At 34.5% G+C, this 21,058-nt stretch overlaps 1 protein-coding gene across 1 annotated transcript in view; it reads left to right on the top strand.

Moving 5' to 3' along the window:
* The first annotated feature begins 17,241 nt into the window (after positions 1-17,241).
* Positions 17,242-21,058, top strand: part of RalGPS (Ral GEF with PH domain and SH3 binding motif) — a 356,648-nt gene continuing 352,831 nt past the window's right edge. The window contains exon 1 of the mRNA XM_069818974.1: positions 17,242-17,464. The gene's annotated coding sequence lies outside the window, so the exon portion shown is untranslated. The remainder of the gene's footprint in view (positions 17,465-21,058) is intronic.

Below are 21,058 nucleotides of genomic sequence, written 5' to 3' on the forward strand. Positions count from 1 at the left end.
CTTTCTTTGCGCTTCCTCTACATTTAGGAATCATTTTTAATAGTTTCAGATCAGAAAGGAGCAGGGGATGTATTGAAAAGACAGGAAATTGATTTGTAAGCATACTTTTAGTGTTTAGAACTGGTCTTAATTTTTTCTGTAGTCACTATGAATTTTATTTTCTTTTTTTTTTTTTCTTATGACTAAAGAAAGTAAAGATATTTATTTTTTTGCGTGGTTTCTTGGATTTGAGGAAAATATACAGATTATCATAAATGTACTGTGATATTATTGAAGGTAAATGAAGCCCAATTCCCATGGTGCATTTATCTGTGATGGATTGCATGTTGGGAGATCTGATGGCAATTCTGCGTGCTTGCATGTTGGAAATCCTGCCCAATGCTGGCTGCTTTGGTAACTATCATGCTAGATTTTCATATTAGATTGCTTGCTGTTTTTTCGTTTTAAAGCTGGTTCACAATAAACCGGGAATGGGAACGAGAACGGAAATATTGTTAAAATAAATGTATTTAAATGTGAGCATTCACAATAAACGAGAAGCTTGCCGGAACCCGGGAACGGGAATGCAAACGTGAAAGTTAATTGTGAATGCTCACATTTAAATAAATTTATTTTAACAATACTTCTGTTCTTGTTCTCGTCGTTTCTGTTACCTGTTTATTGTGGACCAACCTTTAGCTTGCATGCTGGAACCATGTCACCAAGTTCGTTCTTTTTCAACTAAATCTGTTTTTTTTTTTTTCTGTATTCTTTAGTTTATAAGAATACAGCATTTAAATTTAGGACTGCAGCTATTTTACACTCCTAGTTTAATTACTTTATTACATTCACTATTGTTAGTGTAGGTATTTAGTTGTTTTCGACTTATGGTTCAGTTTCTTTTTCATCATGAGTGTTTGCAACAGATGAAGCAGCAGACGATTTGAGTCTGCTGCATATGAATTGTAACCAACACCGTAACAAACACGAGAACCAGCAGTGTGCTCAGCACTCCACCAAACTTGCTGGCCAGCAAGGTAACTTGCACTATTGGAACCGAGCTTTAGTTTTGTCAACTTCATTGTGCTGTAAATCATCAGAAAATTTAAATTTTTTTACTTATAAAAACTAGGCATGTGTTTTGAAAGATTAGGATATGTATATGAGTCATTTCACGTCAAATCGCACAAATTTAGCCTGGAATTGACTTTCACGTCTCCGATTTAGATAAAACAAATTTTACACATTCTATGGATTGAAAAAATAAATACTGGTTTTATTATTGTTGTCTATATCGATTATTGTAGTAGATATGTGTTATCAAAGATTCTGAAATAGGTTGCGCATAATTATTGTTAAACGTGATTATCTCCACTAATAATCATCACAGAGATTTGCTCTTTGTCTCAATTTGAAGGTGACAGTACACACTTTATTCTTCGGATAATAATATAAAAATATAAGTTTGTTAACTTTGTTTTAAAAAACATTTAAATGTATAAAAATATGTTTTAATGGCAGAGACTTACTTTAAAATTACAGAAAAAATCCTTAAATACCTTGAAATTATTTTAACCGCCCTTAAAAAAATCAGAACTCTACTTCGAGCCATTGAAGAATAATTAAATGACTCACCAAGTTGCACGTCTTGAGGTCGCGGGCTGCATAAGTACTGTTGCAAGATGATGTGCAGGTGCAGCTCTGGATGAGAGTCGTGTGACCACTTTACACTGTTCCACGGTCAGAATACCACTCTTTTACGTAATTTACATAACACAGTACTGTATTTAAATATTTTTGTAAAATGTACACTTGTGAAAATAACTACAGTTTACACAACACTGGACTTTTAAAATTAATCAACTACAACCAATATCAATTCTATTTAATGTCTACCACTTTGCTCTCACTTTGAAGGGAATAGTTCTTTATCATGGCCTGAGATTTTGTCAGTGGAACAAAAGAATGAAGTTGTAAGGTACCTCGCACCACTTTTGCTTGTTGGTATCTTGAGTAGAAAATATTGCTGTGTTTTTTGTGTTCACTAATGGTAAAAAATTTAAAAGCAGTATTAGAAATGTTTTTCTAATGTTTTTGTCCAAGGTCAGATTCTTGTCACTCGATACAGTATGCGTAGCACCACTGGTGCACCGCGAACACATCTTCAAAAAATTATTTTTAAAGTTATTTCTTACTCGAAATCAATCTGAAACCAACGTAGTTCTATGTAAAATATAATAGATTGTACGTATATTTTTTTGCGTTTTTAAAGTAAGCTGTTATAAAAAAATATTAAGTTATGTTTAAAAAGTGACCCTCTAAAACAACCCCATTTGTATTTCAACTTATACTTAAAAGAATTAATATAATAGTTCATTTCTTCCCATTTCAGATGGCACCAACACTCAACGTCTGTGATGCATAGAATCTTAACAATGAGCATTTTCATACTGCGTCGTGGATGAATTTGTCATATAATTAAAAGAGTATAAATAGTAAAATTTTGAAGTATGATCCCAGAAAAAATTACAGACCTCTTATTTTGATCTGCACAACATATTTTAGAAGATTTAAGCAAATACTAAATGGTCACGTTTCGTATACAGGTGTTTGATTTGACATGCACACAACACGATACCTACTTCGAAAGACTTAGGAATTATTGTTAGATGAATTAAAGAGAAACTGCTAAGTGTTGAAGGGACATTACGTGCTTTTAGAACTAGAGGTTATCTGTTTATTTACGTAAAGTAACACCGCACCACTGATAATGTATTACTATCGCAGTTGCATGCTCCGGCACACGGTCTCACTCAATCCTAGCCTTCCGACCCGAACACACCATCAGTAAATTATTTGCACAGCGACTTCTGATTCGAATATAGTTCTAAAACCAACGCAGTTCTACGTAAAACATTTCAAAGAATATAATGATATTTTTTCCCCTTTTTAGAAGTAAGTCCCTGATATATGAAAACGTATTTAAAAAATATAACCCCCTAAAAGGGGCCCATTTTATATTTTGATTGAACACTAAAAATTAGTATATAATACTGCAATTATTGCACTTTAAAATGATATAAATACGAAATTTCTACGATTTATAGAATCTTCAGTATAACCATTTTCATAATACGTTGCATCCAAATTTACGGAAAATGTAACATTTAATAAATGACTAAGTAATTGTGTCAGCCCGAAAAAATTACACATGGGTTATTTAATTTCATCAATAGAATATATAAAAAAAAACTGGAGCAAATATTAAGTTGTCATGTTTCGTAGATGTTCGATTTGACATGGAATGACTCGCGCGGGGGGGGTGTGTGTGTGTGTGTGTGTGTGTGTGTGTGTGTGTGTGTGTGTGTGTGTGTGTGTGTGTGTGTGTGTGTGTGTGTGTGTGTGTGTGTGTGTGTGTGTGTGTGTGTGTGTGTGTGTGTGTGTGTGTGTGTGTGTGTGTGTGTGTGTGTGTGTGTGTGTGTGTGTGTGTGTGTGTGTGTGTGTGTGTGTGTGTGTGTGTGTGTGTGTGTGTGTGTGTGTGTGTGTGTGTGTGTGTGTGTGTGTGTGTGTGTGTGTGTGTGTGTGTGTGTGTGTGTGTGTGTGTGTGTGTGTGTGTGTGTGTGTGTGTGTGTGTGTGTGTGTGTGTGTGTGTGTGTGTGTGTGTGTGTGTGTGTGTGTGTGTGTGTGTGTGTGTGTGTGTGTGTGTGTGTGTGTGTGTGTGTGTGTGTGTGTGTGTGTGTGTGTGTGTGTGTGTGTGTGTGTGTGTGTGTGTGTGTGTGTGTGTGTGTGTGTGTGTGTGTGTGTGTGTGTGTGTGTGTGTGTGTGTGTGTGTGTGTGTGTGTGTGTGTGTGTGTGTGTGTGTGTGTGTGTGTGTGTGTGTGTGTGTGTGTGTGTGTGTGTGTGTGTGTGTGTGTGTGTGTGTGTGTGTGTGTGTGTGTGTGTGTGTGTGTGTGTGTGTGTGTGTGTGTGTGTGTGTGTGTGTGTGTGTGTGTGTGTGTGTGTGTGTGTGTGTGTGTGTGTGTGTGTGTGTGTGTGTGTGTGTGTGTGTGTGTGTGTGTGTGTGTGTGTGTGTGTGTGTGTGTGTGTGTGTGTGTGTGTGTGTGTGTGTGTGTGTGTGTGTGTGTGTGTGTGTGTGTGTGTGTGTGTGTGTGTGTGTGTGTGTGTGTGTGTGTGTGTGTGTGTGTGTGTGTGTGTGTGTGTGTGTGTGTGTGTGTGTGTGTGTGTGTGTGTGTGTGTGTGTGTGTGTGTGTGTGTGTGTGTGTGTGTGTGTGTGTGTGTGTGTGTGTGTGTGTGTGTGTGTGTGTGTGTGTGTGTGTGTGTGTGTGTGTGTGTGTGTGTGTGTGTGTGTGTGTGTGTGTGTGTGTGTGTGTGTGTGTGTGTGTGTGTGTGTGTGTGTGTGTGTGTGTGTGTGTGTGTGTGTGTGTGTGTGTGTGTGTGTGTGTGTGTGTGTGTGTGTGTGTGTGTGTGTGTGTGTGTGTGTGTGTGTGTGTGTGTGTGTGTGTGTGTGTGTGTGTGTGTGTGTGTGTGTGTGTGTGTGTGTGTGTGTGTTTTTTTCACGTTATCAGTATTAATCTATATTAGAAGACCCTGACTATATCGTAAATATTTGTTTCTTCTTCTTCCTCCTCCTCCTCTTCTTGTGGTGGTGGTCATTCATTGGGAAGGTTCTATTAGAATTTGCGGTATGTTACAGTCCTGCGATATTTTTCTGCTGTTTGCTATAATTTTTATACATTTAGTATTATGCAAAGTGCACTGTAAGAAATTTACTATTATGGGTCATTGCTTAGAGGAAAATTTTAAAGAAAAGACGCAATATTTAAGCAGTATGAAGTACTTTAAAAAAGAAAACAAAAGATGAAATCAGTGTCCATGTACACAGAAAGAAACGTAACGTTTTTGTGTGAGAAACATTGTAGCTGTATGTTGCAAGTGATGCAATGAAGAAAGCACTGAAATGCTCAATAATTACAAAGAGTGTAGTGTAAAGACAGCATGTTTCCACTGGGCAGTTGAATTCCTTACAGGACACTGTGCCCTCAAGAAGAACTTGTATAGGATGGGACACAATATCAACCCATCAGTCTGTAACTCATCTGTAAAGTGAATGCAGTGCACTCGCTCATCAAAGAGCTCTCATCTTTTGGAAAACATTTTCCGAAGCTTGATGAGCTATCAACTCTCCCAGTCCGTGTTTGATTCAGTTTATCAAGAACATCAAACTATTTGACTAATGGGATATTATGATGGGGATGTGCAATAGATCTTTTAGGTCGCAGTGCTAGGGCTGTTGAAGCCCTCCCCCTCTTAAATTCAATCCAATTCAAAAAGACAGTATGTTACATTTTATAATGGTTATTGGTTGCTGCCAGTAAGAAGTAAATAACGCAGTATCTTGTGATGGAGCAACCCACTGATAGTAAAGTTTTACGAAAATTTCTGACACAAGTAACTTCACTTCTTATCAGCATCAAACTGAAGTAATGATTATTGTAAAAGAGTGCGTATAATATTTAATTCAAATAAGATGTGTCATTTTAAAATTAAATTGTCATGGGTAGGAAAAGTCTTATGCTGTAGATTTAGTTATGTAAGTGTATTCTCCTTTGTAAAATAAAAGAGTATTGTGAAAAGAACAAGTCATACAATATAATGAAGGTTAACTCAATTTATTTAATCTTTTGTTTTCATGCTAAAAAATATTTATCATTCTGTAACGCAATCACATATCTAACTTGATTTTTGATATCAATTATTAACTACGTAATTAATTAATAAGGTGTGTTTTTGCACAGTGAAAGGTATTATATTTTCGTAATTTAACGAAATCCACCTTATTTTTTTTAATTTGTGAATATGTTAATATGAATATATTATTATAACCTTCTGATAGTAGGCTAGCAGCATATTAAATTGTTCTGCATCATTATTTAGTCTTCATTTTCTGGCTCGTCATTCATTTCGAAGAAAGATGTTTACATTAATTACAGGACTTTTTTTAACGTGAAAGACTTATTTTATATGTAATGTTAAGGTTCATTTACACTGGCGTAACATTGTTGACAACAAAAAAATAGTTTTCTGTTAGTGAGAGATGAACATGAAAATATTGACAACATTGTTAAGGTACATTTACATTGGCACTAACATAATTGTGAGCATTTAATTATGCTTGTGGCTTAAGGTCGTGTGCTTTTCATTCATTCAGAGTGTTCTGCCCAAGGGCAGGTCTTTCACTGCAAACCCAGCATTCTCCAATCTTTCCTATTTTTCATTTTCCTCGTAGTCTCTGCATATGATCCATGTATCTTAATAGTGTCTGTTATCTGATATCCCCTTCTGCCCCGAACTTTTCTCCCATTCACCATTCCTTCCAGTGCATCCTTCAGTAGGCAGTTTCTTCTTAGCCAGTGGCCCAGCCAATTTCTTTTTCTCTTCCTGATCACTTTCAACAATATTCTTTCTTCATCCACTCTTTCCAACAGAGCTTCATTTCTTATTCTGTCTTTCTACTTCACATGTTCCATTCAAATGATTTCAGTCATTTCTCTTCATTTCACTGTAATGTTCATGTTTCTGACCCATACAGACCACACTTCACACTAAGCGCTTCACTAGTCTCTTCCTTAGTTTTTCCCAAAGGACCATAGAAGATGTGTACTTTTAATCTTATGTATTCCATCTCTTGATAATTACTTATATTCCAGTATGGTGTGGAATCGAGAAAGTATAGTTACTTTAATATAAATGTACAGGGATTGACCGGTTTTATGGGGTGTTAGGTATGAGGACTATAAAAGTAGGAGCAAGAAAAATGATGCAAGTCAAGAAATTTTAGAAGTGTTAAATATGGAAGAGTTGAAGTAGAGAAAAATGAAGGGTGTAACTGCACAGTTTTATCACGAATTAAAGAGGCAAACACACTCATTAGGAAGCAGAATTGAAGAAATTTATTTCTCGAAATGGTAGCACATATTCCTTTCTCAGACTTCTGAACTCAACTAAATTCTGACAACAATATTGACTTGGTTTATACATCTTATTGCAGAAAAATGTTGTAAACATTTCTTTCCAACATTCATATGATTTGTTGCCAACAGTTTGGTGCTTGTGTAAATGTGCATTTACATTACTTTTTTTTTTTTTTTTTTTTTTTTTTTTTGGTAAATATGTACTTGGGTTAGATAAAAAGTAATGGCAACAATTCGATATTTCTGACATGGCTTTATTCACAGGGGTACAACATTTACGTACCTTCTATATAGTCTCCTCCCTTATTTATTACCTTTTGCCAAATGTTTGGAAGGTGTCGTACACCATCAGTGCGTCCATCTTTGTTGATGTTCCGTATTGACCGCCCTAAAGCAAGGATAAGTTCATCTCTGGTATTGTACCGGGTCCCTCGCAGTGGTTCTTTCACTTTGGTGAATCGCATGGATCATATCGGGTGAGTATGGTGGATGTTCCAGTAGTCCGCATTTTCCGTCTGCCTTGGAGGTACAGCGTGGTGCAGTATTACCCCATCAGTGTCATATGCCACATCACTTTCACATCCCTGCCTTCCCGGAGCACTTTAACCCATCGTGCCACTGTGCAATATGGCAACGCTGCATTGGCATATGCTTCATGCAGTCCCTGAAAACATTCTTGTGCACTACGACCTTGTGTCACTTCAATTTTGATCCAGGAACGTTGCTCTAGTTTTGTAAATGTGGTCTTAGGGCGCTTGCACTATCCCTATGAAAGTCAACATTCTACACACTGCAGTAGATTGACAGAGTACTGTCGCCGATGGCTGCACTAACTCATCTAACAGTCCTTGTTCATGTCCATACAGCTGGCAACTCTCGAACGCACCATCGTCACGTGACAGCAGTGTTGCCATTACTTTTTATCCAACCTATGTATGAAGAAACTGCGTAAGATTTGTGATAATTCTGTTCGATTTGTGTAACATTTAGCAGTACAGAAATAATGTTCATACTTGTTCAGTTGTGAAAAAACTGAGAAATTGTTATAGAGAGAACAATGTGTTCTGTATTTCTGACATTGCTATGATTTCATAATATTAAACATCATATCATTGTAGGTAATAAGTCCACTTGTGTGATGTGTGTGATAGAGTACACGATTTCTTCCTTTCTTAATTATTGTTATTAAAAAATGTGAGATATCCACACGTTTCTTGTTTATTTCTATACTTTATTTGGGATACTTCGAAAAAAATTAAATTACCCATAATTTATTGGTATATGGTAATCTTGAAAATCTTTAATTCGTAAATTAAGAATTCTAAAATGAAATTTAATATTGTATTGTGTATTTCTGTGTAGAAATTTGTTATGAAAGATGCTTCAACATAAAATTGTTTTTAAAGGAGAGAGATTAAAATTCAATATACTAGTAATGTGGTTTTACTGTGCTACTCTGTACTGATATAAACTAATGTTTGATATTAATATCAGTGACACGATTTGCACTATACTTGTGCTTATTTTTGGTGCAGTTCAAAACACTGACATTCATTTTAGATGTGATGTTTCTTCCATTTCAAGGATTATTTGCAGGCTATACATAATTACAGTATGAAAATAATCTTTTATATTGTACTTGCATAGTGTACGTTTTAGATAATTCTAAAACCCATGAAAATTACTAACAATGTTAATTACCCACTTAGATTTTTTTTATTGAATATTTGTGGATCACATTCTGGTTCAACAAACATAGATTGTAATAATGGATGAATGAATTTTTACCATATACCAGTTAAGAGATAATGTTGATGCATTGTTTTCTAAGTTATGTAGCTGGTAAACATTCATTCATCTCCATAAAAAGTAGTTAGATTCACCAATTTATTTTGTACATAACTGATATTCTTTTCCATTTCAGTTAAGATACAGCTTTTATTTGCGCAACATATTTGCGTGTAATTATATTTATTTAATACTGTTTAGTTCTGTAGAGTTGAAAGTCTTGAAAGATGACCATGTATTTTTTATCAAATAGGAAAATGAATGTTTCTTTCTAAAGAGGTTAACACTAGTCATTTTGCTTGAAATGTATGGGGAGTGCTGGAACAAACTTGTGACAAAAGTCATTTAGTTTGCTTTGTCACTCTTGAAGTTTTTGCTTTTGAATCGGTCTTGTAGCAATCTACACTCATTCTTCACATTGTTAATGTAACATTATGAAGTACAAAACCGTATATTTCTCCATAAAGGAATTACAAGTCTGTTTATTTTAAATTTGGAATATAAATTATAATTACATGATTAGAGTCTATAATTTTGTGGATTGTGGCTGTTGAGAATGCTGATAACATAGCTATAGCACATTGTACACAACCATCGAAGTAATCTAGCCCATGATATATGTTTGTGAGCATTGGTGTATTTGTTGTAAATACTAAAACCTTTCGAACTTTTTTTTTGCTTTCTTAATGTTCTTTTAGACGATAGATATGTGCATCACCATCCTGTTTCTTCCATTTTATTCTAGCTTATGTCTTCTCATCATATATGTTAGGGCAGTGGTTCTCAAAGTGGGGTTATGTATGAAGTTGAGGGGTGTCGCGAGACGATTTATAAAATAATACAATAAGTTGTATTAACATACATTTATTTTGTATTTAGAAACACAATGCTGAACATATGAATAAAAAATATTTCAGTAGTTATAAAATAAAAACAATGTAATAAATTAATGTGTCTGTTTTTAGAAAGCAGCTTCTCAAATCTGGACTTCGTATTCTATACACACAATTATACCATTTTCAAATTCAAGGAAATTTCTCGCTTTTGTTTTGATGATTATCATAGACAAGAAATTTATTTTGCATAAATGCGAGGTTGCAAATATTTTAAAATATTAAGAACTATGTACTTCTTGCATTCTTTTGATCCAAAACTGGTCTACACTCTTCGAAATAAAAAGTCTAGTTTAAAGATTTCAACAGTAGGCACATAATTCAATGAGTTTTTCTTCATATTTTCTTGAATTACAGAAAACTGTCTAAAAACGGATTCACTATCCGTCACTCGTAATTGTCTTTATCTTTTTCCGGAAAATACGACTAAAAAAGCCGTAGTTTAAAATTGTGGAAACTTAACTGCTTGTATTCAAAAACGAACACAGTTTTGTCTATAATACGTAGCTAAATTTCCCACGAGTTCTTTAATACACTAGAATGAATCGAGTTGAAGAGTGTGATCTCAAAACGTGTTCAGTCCATTTTTTTAATAGACTGATCTAGTATTTTTTTTTATCTGCCAGTATATGGACTGAGCGAGTTTTCAAGTGACATGCACAATAACACAAACTTTTAAATAAGGATTGGCGTTGTTTTGGAAGGAAGCAAGCTTAAAATGTAATGATAGAGCTGTCAAAAAAAGTCACATGTGTGTATAAATCATAAATATAAATAATAAATAAATTTAGCCCGTACACATCCCATAAGGGCAAGGGCCTCCTGTTGTCACAGGGAATTGCTCATAAGTAGGCTCCTAAGGTGAGCGAGTTCTTGGGAGCTTGGTCATATTACTGATATTTCTTCGTTTCACTGTTCCTGACTTCCCTCTTCGATCATTTCTACTATACTCATCCCCCACATTTCCTCATATCACTTCACACGAATTACACTCACTGTCATTGACTTTCTGTCCTATCTGGTGCTTGCTGATTCATGTTTGGTGCCAGCTGCCTCCATACTTCTCTGTCTCGTGCCACTCTCGACCATTGACTTCCTGCTCTGGTTCTGAAGTAGTCCGCCCATCTGGTTTTTTGTCATCCCATGTGCCGTCGTCCTTCTCTCGGGTCCCACATTGTGGTGCGATTCGTCCATTTCTGGTGATCCATACGTGCTACGTGGGCGCCCCATTTCCATTTTAGGTTTTCTGCCCTTTCTACCACATCGCGCATTTTTGTCCTTCTTCTTATTTCCTCGTTTCTGAGTCTGTCTCTTAGTGAAACATTTAGGATCTTCCTTTCCATTCTCCTTTGACAAACCTGTAGCTGTTTTTCTGTCAAGGACCACGTTTGGCAGCCATAGAGTAATGTTGGCATGACACATTTGTCTAGGATTTCAGCTTTCGTACTTGCTTTTTGCCGTTTGTCCATGAGTAGGAATTTGAGCGACCAAAATTTGTTCTATGCCAGTCCTATTCTGCGTTTGATTTCATTCTCTGTGTTCTTGTTTAGGGAGATGTTTTGCCTGAGGTACACGTATTGCTGCACATAATCAAGTGGTGATAGTATAAATCATAGAAATGGCCAAATGGACTGAGCTAGTTTTGGGATCACACTCTTCCATTTTATTTATTGACCAGAAGTCAAGTATCTTTATAAATGCGCTGATTTTATCCTTGGTTGTTGTTATATTAACATCTTGGCCTTGCAAACTATTATTCAAAGTGTTTAAGCGTTCGAAAATATGAGCAAGGAAGACCAATCTAAGAAGCCAAAGAGATGTGGGAAATAGGTTTGCATATTCCAAAATAAAAAGTTCTGCTCTTAACTAGATAGAACTCTTTTCAACACGTTGCTGCACGAAAGCCATCTTACTTTTGCATGATAAAGAATATTTTCACATAATGCGCCCATGTATTTACAAATTTTGCTGAAAATACGAGTTTGCAAAGCTCTTCCTTTGATGAAATTTACCACTTTGTATTCAACTATTACTTTAGCGTCATGGTGATAATAGTTTGAAGTATTAAAAATGATATTTACTTAATATTTTGTGTCACTGTTACACCATATACTTCTATTTGTGTCGTTCTTTGGATGTTATTCAATGGTTTTGAATAAAATTATCGTTATTTTCGATTTTACAAGGATTTGTATTTTTCGAATGAAGTTTAAGTACCGATATGGCAGGGAAGGGGAGTCGCAAAAAAAAATCTCGCCAAAAAGTGGTTCGCGCTTTCAAAAAGTTTGGGGTCCACTGTGTTAGAGCATTTTCAGAGTTTCAGTTTGGCCATTATCGCTATTAAGGTGTCTGTTTCAATTTTGAAAAATCATCTTTATGAATTTAACTATTAATCTGTTTTATTTAAGACTAAATATTGTCCATTTTGAATCTTGTGTACACCACTTTTAACACTTGAATATAATTTTTGATGAACTAGTGGACTTACTCGTGTTAAATATGTAATATTTGTCCGGCTTACAGCTGTTTCAGTGCTTAACGCACCATCATCAGAGCCTACTAAAGCACACATAAGATCGCATCTTCATTCAGAAAACAGAAATACAACATAACATATAGAACAGAAAACACACTACAAAGACATCTCAACACACAAAAAACACAAACAAATAAATACAACCACACAAGTGTATACAAACTCAAATGTAATAGTTGCGACAAGTTCTACATAGGACAGACAGGCAGATCATTCCAAACACGCTACAAAGAACACATTAAAGCTATAACCAGAGGACACAATACATCTACATACGCTGATCACATAACCAATACTAACCATACATACAATAACATAAATACGGACATGGAAATCCTACACACACAACCCAAGAACCAAAAACTCAACACACTAGAACAATATGAAATATACAAACACACTAAAACACACCCCGATCAAATCCTTAACACACAGATCAATTTTAGTACACACACACTATTCGACTCCACACTTCAACACCTTCCAACAATAAAACACACCCTCCTAACAGGCAGAGAAGTTCGAGATGACGCCGCGATCTAGTAGGCTCTGATGATGGTGCGTTAAGCACTGAAACAGCTGTAAGCCGGACAACTATTACATATTTAACACGAGAAAGTCCACTAGTTCATCAATTAACTAAATATTGTGATATGTATAATTTAAAAATTGTAAACAAATATTTTACATTCGCTAAATTTAATTGTTTTATAACACTTTGTTCTTGTGATAGCCCTTTAATAAGGAAAGTTTCTAGCAATAAACTACCAGTATTTTATATTTGCCCAACTTTCAATATTTGATACTTGTACATTGTTATGCTGATATTATGATCGACTTATTCACTATCATTGTAATAAACTTCATATAAGTTAACACAACCACACGCGTAGATTAGTTGCTTATTGCACAGCAGTGTTGCAAGGCTGTTTGTTCACTAAATTATTGACTCTACTACATGTAATTTTGAGATAGAAAGTTACATATTTTTCTTGTTTATAGGAATGACTGTAGAAAGCTGCTGAACTGGCTATGATTAGTACTTGCACTGTATTTAGGTTTATACTAGCAATGCATTCCTGTGTAATCATTCACTAATAATAATAATATTTCCCAGTGAAGTTTGAGTTGAATAAAGTGTGCATAGATCTACTTATAGTGTGTATGGATTGATAAGCCAAAATTGTAATGTCAGAACCACACTTATCATAGACTGATATGGAATCAAAGTTCACTCATTTTATAAAAGCTTGAATCTAATACCTGGTAATGGAAGGAGGAATGACAGCCGAAGTATAAAGTCTGAAAGGATAGCTTTGCTATTAAACGAGAAATACGCGTCTGATTTGAAATTAATATTGAACATTGAATTTCAAATCACTTTTATCTAACGAAGAGGATTCAGTGGAATAAAAGTTGCTAGTGTAAGCACAAAAGTAGGAACTAGGTTTCTTATTACCTCTTTCTTATTAACTGCATACATTGACCAAATGTCATAGTATGGTAAATAAACACTGTATTTTTACCAAAATAAATCATGCCTCCACTTCAAAGGCCTATACCAAATAATGCAAGTTTTTCATGGTTTAAAATCGTTACATGCCAGTACTGAGAAATTAGACAGAAAAATTTCTGTACACATTTCATACAAGGAAAGCTTGAAACTGTTCACTCTGCCGTATGAATTTGAACTTGGAGTAATTGAAGGATTTATCTAAAAGGAAATCATTTGTATGAATTTATGTGTCTCAGTCTGTCCCCACGTCTTTCTCCTGTTCCTCTTCTTCCTACTAAATTTATTACGAGTGTTTTATATGTTTACCTCTTACTATTAAGGATGTATCAAAATTGTTAATTTTCTTATTATACAAAATATAGAAAAATTATTGTGAGTCAGTGACTCATCTTCATAGATTATTATTATTATTATTATTATTATTATTATTATTATTATTATTATTATTATTATTATTAGTATTATTGTTTCATATATTTTCACATTAACAGTTACAGACTCAGTAATGATATGTCATTATTGCATAGAAATATTCTTACATTGAGGCAGATATTTTTAGTACGAAAATAGTGAAGTTTGAAATGATTCTTGCTCCAAAAATAATGTGCATGCTTGTATAATGTTTGCTTTTCACATCATTTAAAGGAAATTAGTTGTTAAGCCATGCGAAAGTTGTGAAAATATAAGTAAATTTTATTTTGTTATAGCATAGGTTCTGATATTCACAGCTGTTATGTTTTTCCCTATTGTATTCTCTTTCTACTCTTTAAATATATACTAGAAGTAGAAGTTCTTTACTATTGAAAAAAAAATAATATAAGTAAGTTTTCATTAATAATAAAATTACAGTACATGCACATACATTGGTGCTATATTTTCTCTTTTCCTACATTTCAGAATTCAAAGAAGTTTTAATCACGTAGACTTAGGAGTAGTAGAAAGCACTCTTGTCAGAAAGAATAGATCCCTTTAAGTATTATGATCTTGGGGCATATTTGAATTTTTTTATTATTTTGAACATTTATTTTTTTTTTCATATAATGAAATGTAAGTCAGAATAATTTTAATATATATTTTAATAAATCTGATAGGGTAGCATTATTGTACATTTTGTAAGACAGCCTGAAAATTTCATGTCTAGTTCAAATAGTTTTTCTACAAAGTGTACTAATAACTTGGAAAAATGTAAGTTTCGGAAAAGATATTTAAAGATAAATGCATATTATTGGTCATTATGGTGCCACAATTTGAATAAGCACATTTAATGATATATGTATGTATGTATGTATGTATATATATATATATATATATATATATATATATATATATATACACACACACACACACATACATACACGTATGTACATACATACAGATTGATCTCTCCGATTTTAAAGCAGAAATAAAAAGAGTAATATAGATGCTATTCAAAATTTTATTTTATCATCTTACAAAAGAATGTTTGCATTTTCACATCATTTTCATTCAAAGATAATATCGTCCAAATGCTTGCTCTCATGAGCTACATACACTGAAGTTCTGCACAGCATGCCTTGTGGTATTGCCATAGTCTCAGTATGAATCATATTTCAGATCCTCAATAATTATCTGCGGCCCATGATTAAAGACTTGAGCCTTTAGTATCCCCAATGAAAGAAATCACAAGGGAATAGATCTGGTGAGTGGACCGGCCATGCAGTGTCATCATGTAGTGAAATGAGACACCCTGGAAACATTCTTCCTAGAATTGCTCTACATTCTCTTACTGTGTGTGTTGTAGCTTCATCTTGTTAAAAGCACAGAGGTGCATTTCCAAGGTCATTGGTACTAGCCTGTAAGAAATCATATAACAGTGACTGTGCGTCCTTTCTCAAAGTTGTTGTTTAGTCAACTGTCTAAAGACAGGTCAGGACCCCACAAGTGAGACCAACAAGGCATCACTCATGAGGCAACTAGGCCAGGAGATACTGGGGTAGTGTGACCAGTTCCTTTCCCCCTTCATTGCATACATCGCTCATTACATTAATCACACTTAAGATGTATACAAACAATTGTTCTTCCTCTGACACATATCGTCAAGTGAGATGTACTGCCTGATATATTTTTGTTTTAGCATTGGAAAAAATTCATTGACCAGGAAACAGGTTTTCTCCAGGTATTCCAGCTCCACTGTTATATCCAAACAATTTTATTATCTATCCATTACTCATTGGAGTGTAATTTTTTACTTCCCCTGGCTAGACAACGAAATAATAATAATAATAATAATAATAATAATAATAATAATAATAATGGCTTTATTTAACCTGGCAGAGTTAAGGCTCTTACACTCAACCAGGATTAAAACTTGCTTACACAGTTGAACATAAAACTGGATCGGAATTAAGTAATTACATACTGATACAATTTAGGTACATAATGAGATCAAAAGAGCTAGTTACATAAAATTTACCTCATAAAATAAAAATAAACATAGTGAAATACATATTAATGTTGTTAGAATCAAATACGAATCACACAAAAACAAGCCGATAATTCAATAAAAAAAAAATGTACACAGTAAAAATAAAAATAAACACATTAGTATACTGTACATGTTAGTATTAGATTACAAAATAGGTAGTAGAGAGTCCATTTTACTTCCTTGTTATTTTGATAGCCATCGATTTTTACGTTTGTCATTTACATTCGAAGCCAGTGTGAGAACCCTGCTATCACATTCAAAACTTTACCCCCCCCGTAGTTTTGAGAGAACAAAGCGGAACACTGGAACAGCAATGCTGATTCGCCGGCAAGTCTGCTGTCGACTACTGGTGCGATACCAGCGCCAACTGTAAGGAAAAAGGTAGAACCTCCCGCTGATGCAGATAGAGCTGATTTGAAGGTAACTGAATGGCTGAATTTAATGGAGGGGGCCACTATGGCCCAGGACTGCGACCTGTTAAGCTCTATTGTGCTGACCCTCTGGTGACGCATCCCCAAACCCACACCGGCTGATCACACTAAGGTTCTTTGTGTGCCCAGGTTTCGAGCAGGCAACCCCACTCATTCCTAGACCAGCACCCTCCATGTGTCACCAGCTGGCGTGCGGAGAATGCTACGGAATGATAACGAAATAGTGATGGAATGATGTAAATGCTTAATTCGGGAGAACCCCAACTTCGACCTTGTCCGCCACAAGTGTCACATCTCAGACCTCACCGAGAATCGAACCCGGGCCGCCTGCGTGACAGTCTGAAGGTTTGATCATTGGTCACTGAAATAAGGCCTATTTTATTTTAGGGCTCATTCTAATATTTTTATGCTAACATTGGAAAGGTACCGACGCACAGTGTCCATACTTACAAGTCCCTATACGCAGAAAGCCCTTTCAAAAATGACAGATTTAAATAGAGATTGGTTGTAGAACTTTGGAGCATTTTTGTAATTTGCCCAGAGATGTCGCAAGTGTTGTTACAGACAGCAGACGAGATTCCAGTCAGTCTGGATTGAGTAGTTCTCGAAAAAACCGTAAGCCAGCAGCGCACAGTCACAGATGTTTTGTTTATTGTAGTGTTCGGACTTTGGCGCTAACACAGACTATCGACCTCTGACGAGAATTCGATGTAGATCTGTTGTGATCAATGATTGTATGTTTTTGTGGTGGAGTAATTGTGCGGAGAGGGAAAATTTGTTTTATATTTTAGTGCATAGTCGTTATAGTACATTAGTTAAGTAAATTGCGTTTATTTATGTGTTATAAATCACTACTTAGTGCTTCTGTATGGGATTTTGGAGGGAGGTGAGTATTTCTTTAAGTTGTTTTAATCGTCTTATATGTTATTACATCTTGACAGGAGTTTTGTAACAGCCCCATAGCTGTATTTACATGATTCTACTCACAAAACCGCCAACATTTTTTTTCGGAACAAGCATGTGGAGCATTATCTTAAATTGAAGTATAAGTTAATTATGTGTTTGCAAGTTTCATGCTCCGAATAATTTGTTAGTCCCTGAAATTTTATTAAATAAATTCTGTTTATTTTAATTTTTAAGCACTTTATGTGTTCACACCGGTTAAGCAATAAAAGGTTTCATAAAAGGACTAATTGTCACTATTCCATTGGTTTCACAATTTAAAAGCGGCCGAACAGTTACCAGTCATTTTAAATGGTACCGGCCTCCTATTCTGTCAATATTTCATTTTGTGTTCTCTTCATAAAGAGGACCAAACTAACCGCAGCTCTTCGACAAATGTGACTTCATTAATTCTTTCTGATTCTTTAAATTATTTTGGTCTCGCCTATGTTAACACCTCTCTATGGTGGTTGTGAAGGCTGTCTTTCTACGCTTTACATTTTTATTGGTTTCGTATTTCACATGTATTCAAGTTATACACATTCGTTATGACAACGTAAATCTTGGCAAGGTATGCAATGCCCAGCAATACCTTTCTAAGTATCTGTATGTTTACCAGAAGAGAAAAGACATAACTCATTACTGTAGGTACCTAATTGCTTTTATACCTTCACAATATAATTCTGAAATAGTGAGATTGGTATATTATGTCTACGGTATATTACGTAGTTTTGAAGTGCCTTAATGATCCCTTGGTGATCTGTTATTAATTAGCTATAAATTCTGGAGAAAATTCTCTTTCTTCTGTAATTATTATGCAGTAAAGGAGGGCTCTTGCACATGAGGTTTGGTTCAAGAACAGTTACAATTTATATACACAGTAACCTTTGCACATATAGTAACACGTTGTAGTAAAGGCATTATTTCTTGGGTTTGAGGCTTGTAAAATTATAAGTACTATAATTAGGATTTGGTGAAGGGCCCTTGGGTCTAGCTATGAAGAAGTTAAGAATTAGTTTTATTGACTGCAATAAATCCTTGAAGTAAGTTGTGGTGTGCTGCACTTTGTTATTAATACTTACCTGACAACAGTTAAATTAATATTCTTTCACTTTTCCTTTGTTGTAATACGTTTGAATTATAATATTCTTATCTCCTTCCATTGTTGTAAAATATATAGGCCTAGTGCAGTAACATATTTGAATTAAAATTATTACCCTCTTCCATGGTTGTAAAGGATTTATTGCAGTCATTAATTCAAATTCTGAACTCCTTCATAGCTAGACCCAATAGCCCTACACCAAACCCTAATTAGCTACTTATAATTTTAAAGACTCGAAGTCAGGAAATAATTCCCTTACTGAGTTCAAACAGTTGCTTATTAGGGTCTACTAACTAGGCCTATATGGGCAAAATCATATCCATACTATCTTTACAAAGTTCGAACTCAGGAAGTAATACCCTCACTGGGTTCAACCTATGGCTTGTTACTACTATATATCAAGGGTCATTATTTATGTAAATTTTGGCATCTTTTGAACCACTCTTTCATAGCTAGATCTAAGAGCCCTGCACAAACCTGATCTCCAGAATACTTAGGAACTATTCAGTCATGCCAGTATCTAATTGTAATCAAAATCAAAGATGAATTACAATATAGGCTACAAAAAACCGTCAGTACCGGTATTGACAAAACTGAAATTAAGGCAGAATAGGGAAAGTCTCGGCCAGAAATAAAGAATTTAAATGGTAAAATACTTTAAGAAGTTAACTTCTAAGTATTTTCCATATGAAAACTAAAAGATACGTCAAAAAGTATAACAATTATAAACACAAATCAAATTCTGACACTGCTCTACAACATGTAGGCCTAAAGGTAGAAAAATCAAAAGAATGAAATTACACAGGATCCAAAAATTTAAAAATATCAATATAAGTGTAGGCCTATATGCAGACGAGGAAGGATTTAAGAGACACATGAACTAAGATGCGACAGAGGATGATAATATTTATCAGAGTGGTTAAAGTAAGTTAAGTATAGGGATGAATAAATAGACGAGAATATTGACACAAACTGTTTTAATTTTATTTTAAGATTATCTTGCAGTAACCGAAACAGACCAAAGAAACATGAATTATTAACGAATACAGACCATTACATGTTGACAATATTTCAACTGCTTGTTATATTTAAATAGAAACTGAAACTTAACGAAAGTATGTTTTTCATATGTAGAAATTGTGAAGAAGAAAAAAGCATAAGCAAGTCCCCAGTACAACTGAATTGCCTATAGTTAAAAATAAAGAATAGCTACCGGTAAGTGGATGCGACCGTGGGATGAATGAAAGCATTAGCAACAGTAGCAGTTGTCAATGTTAAAATTAAATAAAAGCTGTGTCATATTCAAATTTAAGTAACCAGAGACCAATGGTTTAGAAAATACTGTACACAAGGTTTAGTCACAGTCTACTATATACAGTCGTGAAGCTCAATATGTAGTAAAAATGCAAACATGGGTAGTTGCCCACCACTAGGATCGCTACTATCGCCTCATCATCGCAGATCTCTCTCCTAGTAGACAACAAAATATGTTACACTTTCGTTATGTTCTTTTGGAAAAATTAACACCTTTCTTCCATTATTGAAATATTAAATGCATAAAGTTAATTTATTATTTTAGTGAAGTATATTAAATTCCACCATAAACTCGAAGATACCTGCAAGAAGTAGCTTAATATTATTTTTGTTTGTGCAAAACGAACTGAAATTTACTATAATTGCTTCACTCATTTAAGATTATAGCCATAATTAACTGTGAAACCAATAACTATTAATTTTCATTTCCCTTTACAATAATAATAATGGAAATATGAATTAATGGAGTAACTTACGTGTACCGGTACCTGTAGTATAGGCTTACGTAGTTAACAAAGTGGGATGAGGTTAAGCAATAATAATCACACCAGAATTGGAAATAAAACGTGATCAATAAATTTTATTGTAACAGACTTTTTCTACGTCTCTAGTAAAGTAACAAATAAAAATAACAACAAAATTAACAGCTACAATTAAAAACATATCCTTTGAAAAAAAAAAGTAGGCCTAAACAATAATAATCCCACCAGAATTGAAATAAAACGTGATCAATAAATTTCATTAAAACAAACTTAATTTTTCTACATCTCTAGTAAAATATTATTATTCCAATTATTGTATTTTAGCCATTAACATTTTCATTACAACCAATAAACGCAACGAGCTAGCACTCGATGGAAATACGACACAGTCCAAAGTCGACCGTTGACAGTCTATTGTTTCTAGTTGCTAACCGCTTGGAGTGCTTTATCACGAGATTTGCAAAAAATCACCTCAAGCTTCGCGACTGTATATAGTAGACTGTGGTATAGTACTATAGATAGTAAACGCAAAATATGAACAATTGAAGGAGGCCTGTACGTTAATTATCCAGATGTTTTGAAATTGCATGGATGAGAAAGTGAATGAAAAATTATCGTATAATTCTGTGTTGTTTGAGTA

This window comes from Periplaneta americana, chromosome 1, assembly GCF_040183065.1.
Source record: "Periplaneta americana isolate PAMFEO1 chromosome 1, P.americana_PAMFEO1_priV1, whole genome shotgun sequence".
Lineage (NCBI taxonomy): Eukaryota > Metazoa > Arthropoda > Insecta > Blattodea > Blattidae > Periplaneta > Periplaneta americana.